The sequence below is a fragment of the Suricata suricatta genome, chromosome 2 (genome assembly GCF_006229205.1).
Source record: "Suricata suricatta isolate VVHF042 chromosome 2, meerkat_22Aug2017_6uvM2_HiC, whole genome shotgun sequence".
In the NCBI taxonomy this organism is placed as follows: domain Eukaryota; kingdom Metazoa; phylum Chordata; class Mammalia; order Carnivora; family Herpestidae; genus Suricata; species Suricata suricatta.
The window spans coordinates 59,470,292-59,485,503 of NC_043701.1; the positions used below are offsets into that span (position 1 = coordinate 59,470,292).

At 40.9% G+C, this 15,212-nt stretch overlaps 1 protein-coding gene across 2 annotated transcripts in view; it reads right to left on the reverse strand.

Moving 5' to 3' along the window:
* STARD3NL (STARD3 N-terminal like) overlaps window positions 1–15,160 on the reverse strand; it is a 45,522-nt gene extending 30,362 nt beyond the window's left edge. The window contains exon 1 of one of the 2 annotated variants that reach the window (XM_029926837.1): window positions 14,950–15,160. The gene's annotated coding sequence lies outside the window, so the exon portion shown is untranslated. Of the gene's footprint in view, window positions 1–14,680; window positions 14,698–14,949 lie in introns of those variants that run through there. The other variant, XM_029926866.1, reaches the window with a different exon arrangement.
* Between the last annotated feature and the right edge of the window lie 52 nt (window positions 15,161–15,212).

Sequence of the window (15,212 nt, forward strand, 5' to 3'; positions counted from 1 at the left end):
AAATAAATAAATAAAATAAACAAACATTTAGAAAAAAATAAATAAAAATTAATCAAACAAAGCCATCTACAAAGGTTATGTAGTAGAAGAAACTGCAGGAGAATAACATGATTTTAGGATGAGGAATCTGTAAGAACAAGAGAAACAGATCTGAACCCATAAAAATCAAAAGCTTTCTTACTTTAAAACACATTAGAAGTAAAACTTGTAAGTGATTAAAGACATAATGAAGACCTTACAATGCAAGCAGAAAAATGGGCAAAAAAAAAGACTAGGCACACACAAAAAAGAAATTTCTTTTTAATAAGAAAGAATTCTCATCCAACACCTGTAAGTTTTTTAGAGAAGCAAATTAACCTCATGAGATCATTTATTAAATAGTTTCCTAGGACCTTCAGGTAGACTTCAAACTCCTTAACCTTGCCTAACCTAACACGTGGCCTACTTCTGCCTCCCTCTCCAGAACTACTTCATGCTGAAAATCACGAGCACTTCCCTAAAGGAACCCCGACCTCAGGCATCTCTACTTGTACTTTTCCCTCTCCCAGGACTGCTCCTCTCCTTACATCTCTGGATCACTCATCCACAAGCCTGAACTCAAAGGCCATTTTCTCAGGGAGGCTTCGCTTCCTCCCACTCTTCCACACCTTTCTTCCCTGAGCAGAGAATAGCACAGACCTCCATGATGCCATTTACGATGCTGCGTCAAGATTATTTTTGTTCTTCATTTTTTTTTTAAAGCAACAGCTTGCTTACAATCTTGTGATTCACCTATTCACCAGTCCCTTCATTCTGGATAGTGAGAGTGGGGAGAAACTAAAGAGAGAAAGATGAAAAGAAAGAAGGAAGGGAGGGAGGGAGAGAAAAAAGGGAGAAAGAAAGGAAGAGATGAAGAAGAAAACGTAAACTTGCACTAAAAGCATTAAAATATATTTAACAAATATATGCAATAAATTTAAGGAATAAACTTAACAAAATATAGGCAAGATCCCAACACTGAAAACTATAACACATTGCATAGAGAAATAAAGATGAAAATAAATGGAGAGATATGTGATCTTTATGGATTGGAAGAACTCAGTGGCAATATTTCAATTCCTCCCAAACTGATCTACAGATTCAACTCAATTCCGATAATAACTCCATCAAGGTTTTATTTTTGTAGAAATTGACAAGCTGATTCTATAATGTATATAGAAATGCAAAGAAACGAGAATATCAAAAGCAATCTTGAGGAAGAAGAACAAAATTGCAAGACTCATACTATCTAACTTAAAGATCATCTATAAAGCTTCAGGAATGAAAACACTATAGTACTAACATAAAGATCAACAAACAGATCAATGGAACATAATGGAAAGCCTAGAAATAGACCTGCACTTATTTGATCACTTGACTTTTGACAAAGCTGTCTGAGCAATCCAACGGTGGAAAGTCTGTTTTCAACAAAGGATGCTGGGACAACCAGACATTAAAACTGAAAAAAAACAAAAAACAAAAGACAAAAAAACAAAAATGAACCTCGAACCCTAAGTCACACCTTGCAAAAAATAAGAATGTGCAGTAGAATATTTTCACAATCTTTTTGTGGGCAAAAGTTTCTTAGAGAAGACACACACACACACACAAAATCATTAAAAAAAAAAACTATATTGGCTGACTTAAGAGATTCCCACTGGCCAATGTGGGACAACTAGAACATGAAAACAAGTAACAACATTATTAAACTCACAGAAAAATGTCAGATTAAAAAAAAAAAGTAAGAAAAGGTGTGCGTGTGTGGCTCAGTCAAGTATCCAACTTCAGCTCAGGTCATGATCTCACAGTCCATGAGTTCGAGCCTCATGTCGGGCTCTGTGCTGACAGCTCAGATCCTGGAGCATGCTTCAGATTCTATGTCTCCCTCTACCTCTGCCCCTCCCTGCTTGCTGTCTGTCTGTCTCTCTCGCTCTCTCTCTCTCTCTCTCTCTAATAAACATTTTTTTTAAAATTTAAAAAGGAAGAAAAGATAGTAAAATTAGAAAAATCAATAATCTGTAACCTCCAGTTGCAATAACAGAGTCATGAATGAATCCTCAATGGATGCTAAAAATTACTACAAAGCTGTTGAGAAACAGGATCTTCATGGTCTCAACCTATTATCCCTTAGATTATTTAATAATCCCATTGGGGATAATACACCTTTATAGTAAAGAGATCTGGCAGCCACCATCTGTAGCAAGTAATGAGGCAACATTACCAATACTGGAATAAACAGACATTATGAACCCTCTGATGTGACATAGGAGGAAGTACATAACACCAAGTATCCATCAGGATACACCCTGACCAAAAATGTTTAACCTGATTTCAGTCATAAAGAAACACCCAGACAGACATAGCATTTGGGACGTTCTCCAAGACAGGTACTGTGGACTGTCCAAAGAAGTCAATGTGGCTACAAAATAAGAACAGAGAAAAGGAAAAGTGTTGTGGATACTCTTTAAGCTTAAAAGAAGCACAAAGAGACACAACCATCAAATGCAATGCACGAGCCTAGACTGAAATTGAATTAAAAAAAGAAAGAAAGAGAAGTTACAGCAGACAACTGGGGAACTGATTGCAGTTTAGTATTCTAGTTGTGTAGGAGAATGCCCTATTCTTAGACAATGCATGCCCAAGTACTGAGTTGTTAAGTGTCATGGAGTACACAGCTTAACTCACGAACAATTAAAAAAAACATAAGGACAGAGAGATGGTTTGTAATAGAGTTGCTCTTCTTACCTATCCACCCATCCAGTATCTATAACCATATATAGAATATATTTAAATATGATATATATATATAATATGCATATGCATATGTAGCGTATAAAGATATTAAAGAGAGCAAAGGCAAATTTTCATTGTAAAAAATCTCTAAATTGACTTTCCTACAGTGGGAGCTACCTTTTATGAGCAGGGGACCCAGAAAACGGCTTAAACCGGAATTTCTATGACACAGAATGCAATTCGACTTTGTACACATTTGCATAATAATTCTTCTGTACATGACAGTTTGAGACGCTGTCACTGTGGAAACTTCTTTAAAAATTTTTTTTAATGTTTTTTACGTAGTTTTGAGAGACAGCACGAGCAGGAGAGGGTAAGAGAGAGAGGGAGACACAGAATCGGAAGCAGGCTCCAGGCTCTAAGCTAGCTGTCGTCAGCACAGAGCCCGATGCGGGGTTCAAACCCACGAACTGTGAGATCATGACCTGAGCTGAAACCGAACACTCAACTGATTGAGCCACCCAGGTGCCCCCAAGGATAACGTCTTTAAGTGCTCAAGGCCTCCAAATCATTTTGTCTGTCTTATAATAACATCAAATTATCCCCACACAGATGAAAACTGGCTGACTTCTAAAGTGCTTGTGACTTTAGATGGAGTCATTCTGTCTGAACTCTCAGCCCATGTCAAATATCTAATAATGGCCTTTTTGTTGTTGTCATGAGGCCTAAATGAAACAGTGGAGGGTATACAAAACGACAGTTCAGAGTTAAAGTTTGCTTACGTCTTTAGTGAAAATGTGCATAGGACATCATTTTTCTGTAAGCTTTTATAAGCCAAATCTGTCCTTCCTTTGGTTTCATAGATTTGTACCCAAACTGTTGCCAGACACCTCAGGAAAGAATTTTACAAGGCATTACCCACTAAGGCTCAGTCATACCATGTGCTGTTTTATTCATGTGGTTGATTTTTTTTTTTTAATGTTTATGTATTTGTGAGAGAGAGAGGAGAGCAAAGGAGCAGGGAAGGGGCAGAGAGGATGAGAGAGAATCCCAAGCAGGCTCTGCACTGTCAGCACAGCCTGACTTGGGGCTTGATCTCACGAATTGTGAGATCATGACCTGAGCAGAGATGAAGAGTTGGACACTCAACCAACTGGGTCACCCAGGCACCCCCATGCACTTGATTCCTTATACTACACTGGTACCCACATTTCGACACCACTTCCTTCTGTCTTCTTTCTCTTACTTCTCTTTAAGAATTTAGAATGTCCGGGGCACCTGGGTGGCTCAGTCGGTTAAGCCTCCGGCTTGGGCTCAGGTCAGATCTCACGTTCGTGGGTTCGAGCCCCGCGTCAGGCTCTGTGCTGACAGCTAGCTCAGAGCCTGGAGCCTGCTTCAGATTCTGTGTCTCCTTCTCACTCTGCCCCTCCCCCCCTCATGCTCTGTCTCTCTCTGTATCAAAAATAAATAAAACATTAAAAAAATTAAAAAAAATAATTTAGAATGTCCAACCCCATAGTAATATCCCTCTAGAGAATTCTCATGGCTTTATGCCAAATATTTTCTAGGTCTCATATTTTCTACTGTTGTTTACTCACTTGGGATGTAATGAAAGCTTTTATTCCATCCTGATAAATCTGCTGACTGTTCGATGCTACCCTTTCTGCCCCGTTTCTCTGACCTCGCCCCAAACACACACATCCAATGCTCTCTCTGTTAAAACCCTGTCAGTTCTTATAGTCTTGTAAGTCTCGTTCAATGATTTCTGAACGAGAGTCAGGAATGATTCCTGCTAATTCCAGAAGACCAAAGTAACTGTTTGTACATCAACAGGATTTAACGTTTCAACAGTATGTTTCAAGACTCAGATTTATTTAGAAATTAATATCAATGGCTTGGAAAAATTAAAGCAGAAAATAAACATATTATGGTGTTTTTAAGTCAGTCCTCTAACAACACTAATTTATCTCCCTAGCCCACACCTCTTTTTAGATAAACTTAATTTCTTTTTTTAAATGTTTGCTTATTTATTTATTTGAGAGACAGAGGAGAGAGAGAGAGAGAAAAAGAGAATCCCAAACAGGCTCCATGCTGTCAGCACAGAGCCCAATACAGGGCTCAATCTCACAAACCATGAGATCATGACCTGAGCTGAAATCAAGACTTGGATGGTTAACTGACTGAGCGCCCCTAGAGAAACTTAATTTCCTAAGTGATTTCGACTTGGGTTATGATCTCATGGTTCGTGGGATCAGACCCCACATGGGATTCTTGGAATTCTCTCGAAAGAAAGAAAAAAGTATTAAGATTTAAAGATGGCTAGATAAATGCACCCTGATGTTTTCATAATTTATGAGAGAAGCCAAAACATATACTGAGAAACTGAATCTGGATGTGCACTACAAAATTTTAAAATAGTCCTTGATAATTTCTGAAAATTCAAAATCTTCCAGGAATATACCACATCTACTTTATTTACTCCACAAAAACATTTTGAGCACCAAAACCGTGTCAGGTCTTCCTCTGAGCACTGGGGATGCAAAATTGAACAAAATTTAAAACACTTCCTACCCTCACAGAGCTCATTTTCTAAGCTAATGGGACAGAAGTAAACAAAAAAGCACTGTAACTTTAAACTGAGGGTGGTCAGCACGACCTTCCCGAGTAGGCTGAGCAAAGTCCAGGACAAAGCCAGGCAGGTAGAGGGAAGAATAAGGGTAACATCCCGAGCTGGGGTGAAGTTGGCTACGTCGAAGTCCAGACAGGTCATTAGCTTTCAGCTTTGCCGGAGCTAAGTAACAGGGCTGGAGAGCAACATGAGAGGGTAAGAGAAGAAGGGGCCACTGTAAGGACTTTGATGAGACAGGAAGGCACTGGAAGGTTTTCAGCAAATGAAGCTTTAAGAGGCTCTCTAGCAGAGAGAACCACAGAAGCAGGAAGACCCATTAGTGGATATGGCAACAATTCAGGAGAGAGGTGACACATTGACTCGGGAGACTACAGTAGTAGCAGTGAGGGTGGTAAGAATTGATTGGTTCTAAGTACAGAGCCAAAAGCATTTGTTAATGCACTGGGTATGGGGGTGGCACAAAGGAAGGACTAAAGGAGAACTTTCAGAATTATAGCCTGGGAAAATGGAAGGATGGAGAGGACAGTGGAAGGGCAGCTTTGAGGAAGAACATCAGTTTAGCTTGGACACATAAAGTATGAGTTGCATCTTAATATCCAAGTGGACAGTAATTATTATTAAAGTAAATAGTAAAGTACATAAGTCAGGAGTTCAGAGGAGAGGTCTGAGCTAGAGATAGAAATCTGAGAGTCGATAGTATATAGATGGAAGTTAAAACCATGCAATAGAACAGAAATTTGAATGTTCTCCCTTTTTTCCATAAAAAATGGGGAAAAAACAAAGTGCCTTTATCTGTAGAATAGAAAATAATGAAGGGGGGCCTTCTTTAAGTCCATTAAAAGTTCCCGTGTTGTTAAATAAAAATCAGCACTGACCACCTACAAAATATAAAAGACCAAGGACATTTAAAAGGATTCAAAGAGCAATGCCAGAGTTCCCATGCTCTTAGCAATATCTCCATCTAGTTGAGGAGACAAATAATAGAAGGAATAGCTGAAGAAACAAAGAAAGGAAATCAATGTACCCTTGACAATAACCATGCCCCTTGGTGTTGTGGGGTCCAGGGAAAGATGAGCCAGCTGGAGAGAGGAAGGACATTTGACAATGTATATTTGTTCTTCCATAGGTCACAGGCTGGCAAAATGGCAGCATGCCATGGAGTAGCCAGTCTCCTTCGGTAGTTCGTGTTGTTAACTCACTACCCCTGCAGGGACTGACAACTTGGTACCCAGTTATGTCACGAGCCCTGGCTGAGTCAGATGGCTGGCATGTTACAGCTATGTCTTACCACTGTTCAAAAGAAAAAAAAAATCTCGCAAGTCGGCTCTAGCGAACAAGAATATTCTTTCACTTGTCTCTCATCTTTTTCAGAAGCTGCTATCAGGGCCTGGAATTAGTGGAACAACGTGGTCTCTATAGCTTCCTTCTACAGTCTCTCTCCAAATTCTGATTCTCCTCCCAGTAGATCTCTTCTGGTGCTCAGATATTACAGCTCTTTTCCCTTTCTCTGCTTTAGTTCTAGCTTCTGTACTCAAGTATTTCCTACACAGCTCCCCTACAAACAGCTTTATTTTAATCTTCTGGGTCACAGAAGCTCTGCATAATCCCATTTTCCTTCATGAGTCAACCAGAGTCATTTCCACAGGTGTAAGACTGCTTTTTTTGGTGGCTGACTACCCACAATTTTCCGGAACATTTAGCTTTCCTTAAAAGTCACAGAAGATCAGTTATAAAGTACCTGATGGTTATTATGGAGTTACCGCTATTCTTCCCGATTTTGACTTCCTCTGTACGATCAACCATCAGCATATGGTAATTCAGAGAGCCATACTGCTCCTTAGTTTTCACACTCGCATGAATATTTCAAGCCTCCTCTTAGCAATGTGCTGCCAGCTTTAGCAACGATGAAGCCAACAGTCACATTACTATCTATACAGATGACGTCTGTTGGAGATCATCAATACATGACCACCAGTCAATCTGTGAGCTGGACCTGATGAACTGAAGGCTCCCCGCTCCCTTTCCTCTTCTTGGAATGTGTATTCTGCTTGCCTTCCCCACGCCCAGAGGCCACCCAGAAGCTGCTCCAAAGATATAGCCTTGAAACAGAAATTCGGTGCTGAGGCTCTCTGGACTGGGTATGTGATTCGACTGAACTCACTCAGGGCCTCTCCATAAACTTTAAAGATTCTGGCAGGCGAGTGAGAAAAGCTACTGTCTTGCAGCTGCTCAAGACAGCCTTGTAAGTAAGTTCCTTTGTTCCTTAAAACTGCCACTACCAATGTGAAGTGGTTTGCCTCTTTCTTCTTCCTTCACTCTCTCCCTGCCTTACACACATAGGGGCCAGTTTCAGATTACACCCAGGGAGCACCTGAGGAAGTTATAAACCAACAAAGTCCCTCAATTAAGAAACCTGAAATACTTTCCAGTGCATATGAAGACATCTCTGCACCACGTAATGCCATTTCTTCAGTACTTACCACAAGCAATGTTAAAATAGAAGCTTTCAGTTCTCAGGACGGAACTATGGTCCTATTGCTCTAGATGTGAAAATCTGTAACATCCCAAGGCAGTGAGCTCACTGATCTCCCAGGAATCATACCAAAGTGGCTCCAAGCATTTACTTCTTTTAGCAAGTACACTTCTTCATCTCAATGCTAGCATTAAGAATGTGTTCATCATACATTCTCCGTAGACCTCCCCAAACTTATCTTCTCTCTACAGGGAAGATGGAAGCTACATTCTAAGTAGCCAGCTGATGACAAGACAGCAAAGCTAAGGTGGCTATTCAGGGGCGAACTGGGTTTCTCTTCATTCCACAGCACAAGACTCCTTCCATGGAAGAGGAGAGATAAGGGTCCTACAAGTGTGCCTCTAGGAGATAGAGCCATCCTCTACTCGCTGCTCCTGCACTGGCTCCATTGCTGGGAGAAGTGGCACACTAAGAGTAATGCCAGGGAAGGTATAACATTGTCTGCCCCTGGAGTTATCTGAGGTCAATTTCTAAATTCCCAAATCAGAGCAAGTAAGAGGAAGTGCCATTCACATTTTTGCCTAACAGGGAGAAGTTACATGTTATCTCCTATATTTTTTTGTTTGTTTTTATAATCAGACATTAATATTTTGTCCAGAAAATTTATTTTTTGCTGAGAAAGTCTTGATTATGAGAATGAACATGTTTCGTTCCAGCCTTATTTATTACTTTTTAAAGTTTATTTATTTTTGAGAGAGAGAGAGAGAGAATGTGTGTATATGAGCAGGTAAGCTGTTAGTACAGAGCCTGAGGTGGGAGTTGATCTCATAAACTCTGAGAGTATGATCTGAGTTAAAATCAAGAGTTGGACACTTAACTGACTCAGCCACCCAGGTGTCCCCTTATTTCTTAACAGGAAGTCCTTGCTAGTGGTATGGCTTTGGACAAGTCACTTAATTTCTTCAAATTTCAGTTTCCTTATTTGTGTTAACTAGCATTACTAAGTTTCCTTCTTCATTTTTTGTTTAAAATGTTTATTTAGCTTCTAGTTAATAAATGTATAGTACAATATTGGTTTCAGGAGTGGAATTCAGTGATTCATCACTTACATACACCACCCAGTGCTCATCATAAGTGCCCTTCTTAGTACCCATCATCCATTTAGTCTATCCCCAACCCACATCCCTCCATCAACCCTGTTTGTCCTCCATAGTTAAAAGTCTCTTCTGGTTTGCTTCCTTCCCTTTTTCTTCTTTCCCATATGTTCATCTGTTTTGTTTCTTAAATTCCACATATGAGTGAAATCATATGGCCTTTGTCTTTCTCTGACGGACTTATTTTGCTTAGCATAATACTCTCTAGCTCCATCCACATCATTGCAAATGGCAAGATTTAATTCTTTTTAATTGTGAGTAATATTCCATTGTATATACCACATCTTTATCCATCCATGAGTTGATGGGACATTTGCGCTCTTCCTCCTATACTTTGACATACAACGATGGCACACAGTTCCTAAAATAATTACTAGTCTCTGTCATGGATGAAGGTCTGCTGGGTGCACATGATACATAAGAAAAGTCAATGGCAAAATATTGATGCCTGGATTTTTAAAAAAAACAGTAACCTTTTCTTTTTTTATCAGGTTTCTTAGGTGGTCACATAGGAAATTCAAGATATCATCAAGTCAGCCTCACTTGTGTTTCAGAAAACAAAATCACACTCTCTCTCTCTCTCACTCTCTCACACACACACATACACACACCACACACCACTAATTTATAAGACTCAATGCAACTACAGGCTATTATACCCAGAAAACAGAATCATGGCCTCATAATGAGAATGGGTTCAGAGCATGTTACAGAGGCAGTGGGTATCACAAAAGTAGTAGGATCTCTATAAGCTCACAAGGGTCTCCAAAAAAAAGGTTTGAAACCAGCTCTGTTATTTGCTCTCAATTTAACAAGAGATGGGCAATGACCAGGTCAAAAAGAAAATTATAAGAAAGACTTAAAAATATAGACACTGATGCATAACATACACTACCTGTAAATACTTCAAAAGTGTCTAAGGTAGGAAAAAGGAACCAATAGTAACCCATACGATCTTGTGTACAGCTTTATAATAAAGACAATGTGTTAAACATGATTCTTCTGTGAGCTCCGTTTTCCAAACTTATAGATGACCATGTCATTCCCCTATCTCTTACTGGACTTTTCCATGGTTTTCCCAAGCATCACTCATTCACATTACTCCAATAATTCAGACTCACTCATCTCCAAAACATCCTCCATGCTGGTACCATGCTAGTTTTTTAAAAATGCAAACTTGAATGAACCGTTTCATCCCTCTATTCAAAACTCCATTTCTCTCTCACCGTACGGACCTATTTTTAGTTCCCTGTATAGGAAGGGGTTTCACCATCCATGCCTTTGGCCTCATGCACCCTCTTCCTGAAGAGCCTTTATGTCCAAGCACTTAAACAACAGCATTAATAAGCTTATTCATTGTTCAAGGAAGCTTAAGTACCACTTCCTCAAAGAAATCTTCTAAATCCAACTGGATAACTTACATACCACATAACTTTAATGGCACCTCTAATCTTTCATATACATTTCACATATTGCTTACCTGTCTTTTTGTCAGTACTATGCCAAAAGCTCCCAGAAAACGTCTATATCCTCCGCACCTAGGGAAATGTCTGGCCATGTGTTAGGCATTAGAATTGTTTGTGCAAGCAAATAGCATCATATAAAACATATGGGGTCTGGGTATTTGTTAACCAAAATGAAGCAAGTCTACATACATCTGGAGTTTCAATATGCTATACTGAATGAGCCAAGAATATTCCATCTTTTCATTACTATAATTGACAAAACAATTAATCAAAATGCCCCACAGTAATCAATTTGGTCATCTCCTTTTCCAATGTATTTTGAATGCTATTTACTGAAGTCACTCAAAAACTCTGCTCCAAAGCATTGCTGATAGGCTCGTAAGTGGCCACCAGGATCTCCGGTGTAGGACACCAGAACCCGGATACATGTCTGGTGCGAACCAGGAGTGCAAACCAGGCTTCTCGGTCCAGCACCACAGGCTAGCCTCTCTGGGCCCTTTCTCACCTTAATATTAAAAAGTGGAATTGCTTTTATAGTTTTCTAATACCACAAACACAGAGAACAATTTTTATTTGGGATAATGTGCCTTCAATATTCACAACCGACAGATCCGAGTTCCTCCCATGGGATCCCTTGGTAAGACAGACCCTTAACTGAAACAGGAAAGAGGTTATGTTGAAGCGAAGCCAAGAAAAGCAGAATGGTGCTTCTCATAAAGATGAAATCATTAAAGTGTACATGAAACCAAAGGGCTCTACAATCTACAAAAAACTTTGTGTGTGTAACACGAATTGTTAAATGGCTTTTAAGCTCAAGGAAACATATATTTGAACACCCATGTGTAAAAGAATGCATTACCAAAGATACCAGGGTTGGTAAACTGCATCACAGAGAAAAGACTCCCAGAAGGGCTGGGAGAGAGTAGGCTTCCAGTACAGACACAGGAAATATCTCCTTAAATAAGCATCACAGATGGATATAGAGGGACGGGCATAATTTGGACTGGATCTGTCCATCTAGAAGGAATTCTAGGCAGAACGCAAGCAAAGACACCGAAGTTGAAAAGGCCAGGAGTCCAGTTTGAGGCACTAGGCTCATGGTGGAAGGATGGCACTACAGTTTGAGACCAAATTATGACAGCCCAGATCGCCAGAACATCAGTGGCCCCAACAATCTTGAAGGACACAGATACTCAGTCAAAATACCCAGCGAATGGCTTAAAGAGCAAAAGCACTCTTTTGTCTAAATTTAAGCAGTTGCCACATGTAAGAAGGCAATTCCATTAACATAATTCTAATTTGACTAATGAAAGACAATCTCTATGCAGTTAGTCAAAAAGCCACGAGAAAGTGAACTGCACTATTTGTGAGTTTACTATTATTCACCTACCATATCCCAATCATAACTAATAAGCAAAACCTGGAAATAAATGGGTATTTTTAAACTGTAGGAACATTCTTGAAACATATAATTCATGAATTGATTTTTCCTTATTTTTACATCTGATAATTACCAAGAAAGAGAAGTTATAGCCCTGAGCTAACCCAAGGGCTTCCTCTATTTTAGAAAGAAACTCCACTTGCTAACGGAAACTATCAGCCAGTCACTTTAGGTAAGGCTCCCATACTTGTAAATACAACATTAAAGCTGGCAAACCAGTTCTAAGGTCCATTTCAAAGATGGGTGAAATTAAATCTTAAATTTAAAGTCTTTTTGAAACCACTGTCTTTCTACTAACTAAAGCCAAAGATTCACCCAGCAAGTTTGCACATGCTCACTTCTGAGAAAAGGGAAGGAAAATAATGTACTATTTTAGCCCAAGAAGCATTACTACCTTATACAAGTTTTGGACAATAAAGCCATCATGCTGAAATATTGTATTTTTATATATGCAGAAACTCAATGGGACAAAACTCTTATGCAGTATAACAGAAAAATAATTAGGCCGAGAATCAGGACAGTAAGAATTTGGTGCCAGTTGAGCCTGGAAAATCACTGAACATCTATGGCCCTCCACAGCTCCACCTTTACACTGAGAGGGTTGAATCATGACCTCTGAAATGCCATTTCAAAAAATTCAATTTCAAATAATGGAGATTTATAGCTGCTGCTTCATATTCAGGGAAGCAGTGAGGTGGAGTAGCGTGGATTAGGCTTTAGGGACAGGCTAACCAGAGTGCTCAAATCTACACACCCTCAGTACTAGCCAGACGGCCTTCAGTGCACGCTTCCTCTCTGATCAAGAAGAGATAATATTTACCTCGGCAACATATTTGCCTCTGCAACATGCTGGAAGGGTTAGAATGTATGTAATGTGCCTGGCACATTGTAGGTACTAAGTAAAGGTAGACTTTAAGCCTCTGGTTAGTGATAAAAGTCCTGATGGAAAATGGTAATCCACTTGACAACACCATTTCCTAAAACTCGGCTTGGAGGATGGCAGGGATTGCCAGTCCTCGCCCCAAAGGGCGAGCACGTAAATACAGGAGGACTCATAGGAAGGAAGGATGAAAGCAGGGAGCTGATGACAAGCAGCAAAGACTTAGAGTCCTGCACATAAAAATGACGACCAGGAACAAAACAGCATGGGACACAGGGCTTGAGGGAAGAAGACATATTTTCAGTAAGGCTGAGGACTACTGGTGAAAAAAAATACGTAATGAATTACTGCAATGATTTCATAACCAATATAAAGGAGAGAGCTGGCTACTGTCGCTGAGTGTCTCTAAATGGAGGGATCTGGCAATACACAAGCCCCTTTTCCTTTGCTTGTCTACAATTCTTACTCAGGATTCAGATGATCTTGCTCATGCCCATCTCGAGGGCCATCTTCCTCGACCCCACCTCACTGTCTCCTAGGTTTACTCCACTCCACATGGCTCCTCTTCTACCCCTGTAACATGCTAAGCCCATTTTTCCTTTAGCTCCTTTGCATTGTTATGTGTGCCTGGAAAGTTCCACCAGATCTTCCCACGCTGCCTCATTCCAGACATTCAGATTTCACCAAACTCACTTCCACAAGGAAGTCTTCCCTGTCCACCGTATGTAAATTTCCCCCTACCTCCCACATCCCAGTCACACTCTATCCCCCTTCCCTTGCAATATTTTTTCTAGCATTTATCATTATCTAGAATTGTCATTTTTGTGTACATGTTCATCGTATCTCCACCAAAATAGAGGGCCTGTGAGGACAGGATCCTGATCTAAATTCTGCAGCACTCAATCCCCAACCCCTTAAACCAAAATGGGGCAATAGGTGATGTAGGATCAGATGTATTCATCTGATGAACTTGTTCAAAGAAGAAAGTCAAATGGTTAAAATTGCCATCCTTTTGTGAACATTAAGGAAAGGTCCCCCCAAATTACTTTAATGTCATTTCTTTAGTGCAGTTTTATGCAATGATGCAATCTTAAAAGCTCAACGCTTTAGACAGCAAGAATTAGAGAATGAACTTATATGAAAATACAACATACTATACACGTATGCATATATTGCACAATACACTTCTTCTCTTTATGAGCATGAATCCATAAATAAAGCAAAGGTACTATAAGTTTTATTTTTGAGATCCTGCTTTTAGAAAGAGGGCAGATGGGTAGATGGTAGACAGATGGGAATTACCTTCCAGAACCCTTCTCAAAAATGATTCTGAGGCAAACATGCCAAACTAATTCCAGTATACTTGAGAGATGAGACCTGTTATTTTGTTACCTTGCTACACTTATCCCAACTATTACTGAGTCAAGTGGTGAATTCAGTGATTCCGTCTGTGAAACAGAAGACAAATGACATGGTGAATAACTCGTGCAGTAATGAAATGGTAAAGGAAAGTCCCACAATGTCAACTCCTATTTGAATGAAAAGAGAAAAAGAAATCTTTCTAGAAAATCCTCAACAAAAATAAGCATGCTACTGAGATTTTCAAAATATGGCCAGATACCATGAGTGGGCAAAGCAGTGAAATGAAACTATGGCTAGAGCACTCATGACTTACGCTTTTTCAGTTTTGTTCTGCTTTAAACACAGCTTTTTTTTTTTTTTAATGAATAAAAGAAGCCAATGATCGACCTTGTCTGCATAACCCACGCATCACCCCCAATCACCATACTTGGTAACTCTGGAGGGCCCATGGCGCCAGCACCGGGCAGGACCCCACCGAGGGCTCCTCGGGGGTCCGCAGGGTGGAGGAATGGAGTCTTCACTACCTGTATTCCATCCCCCGAATCCCAGCCCAAGCGGTGGAACGAGGTGGGGCTCGGCATTCTGCAACTTGACTTTTGCATCCTTTATAAACACAGCCAGCCTAGCCCCACCTCCTCCTCCCCGGAGGACCGCGTCAGCTCTCAGCAAACACCCGGACGCCCGGGATCCGGCCTCCGTCCACGGGTCTCCCGTGAGCCCCGGGCAAGTCATCTGATCCCGGCTGACTCAGTTTTCCAGTCTGTCAAGTAGGGTGACGAGAAACCCAGCCTACCTCATCGGGTGGTTTCGGGCCGGCGGCCCCAGGCTGGCCCGGGGACAGCGGTTCCGTGGTTGAGCCCACGGAAGCCCTAGCAGGCGGAGGGGCGGGGCTTGGCGGGGCGGGGACCGGGGACCCAGCCCCGCAGGCAACGCGCAGCCCACCGCCCGCAGCCAGCCGCCCCCGGGCCTCCTCGGGTACCGGGCCCGTGACGTCAACACGCTGACGTCGACGCACAGAGGCCCATCTCGCCGCAGGGACCAAAGACCGGGCTAGGG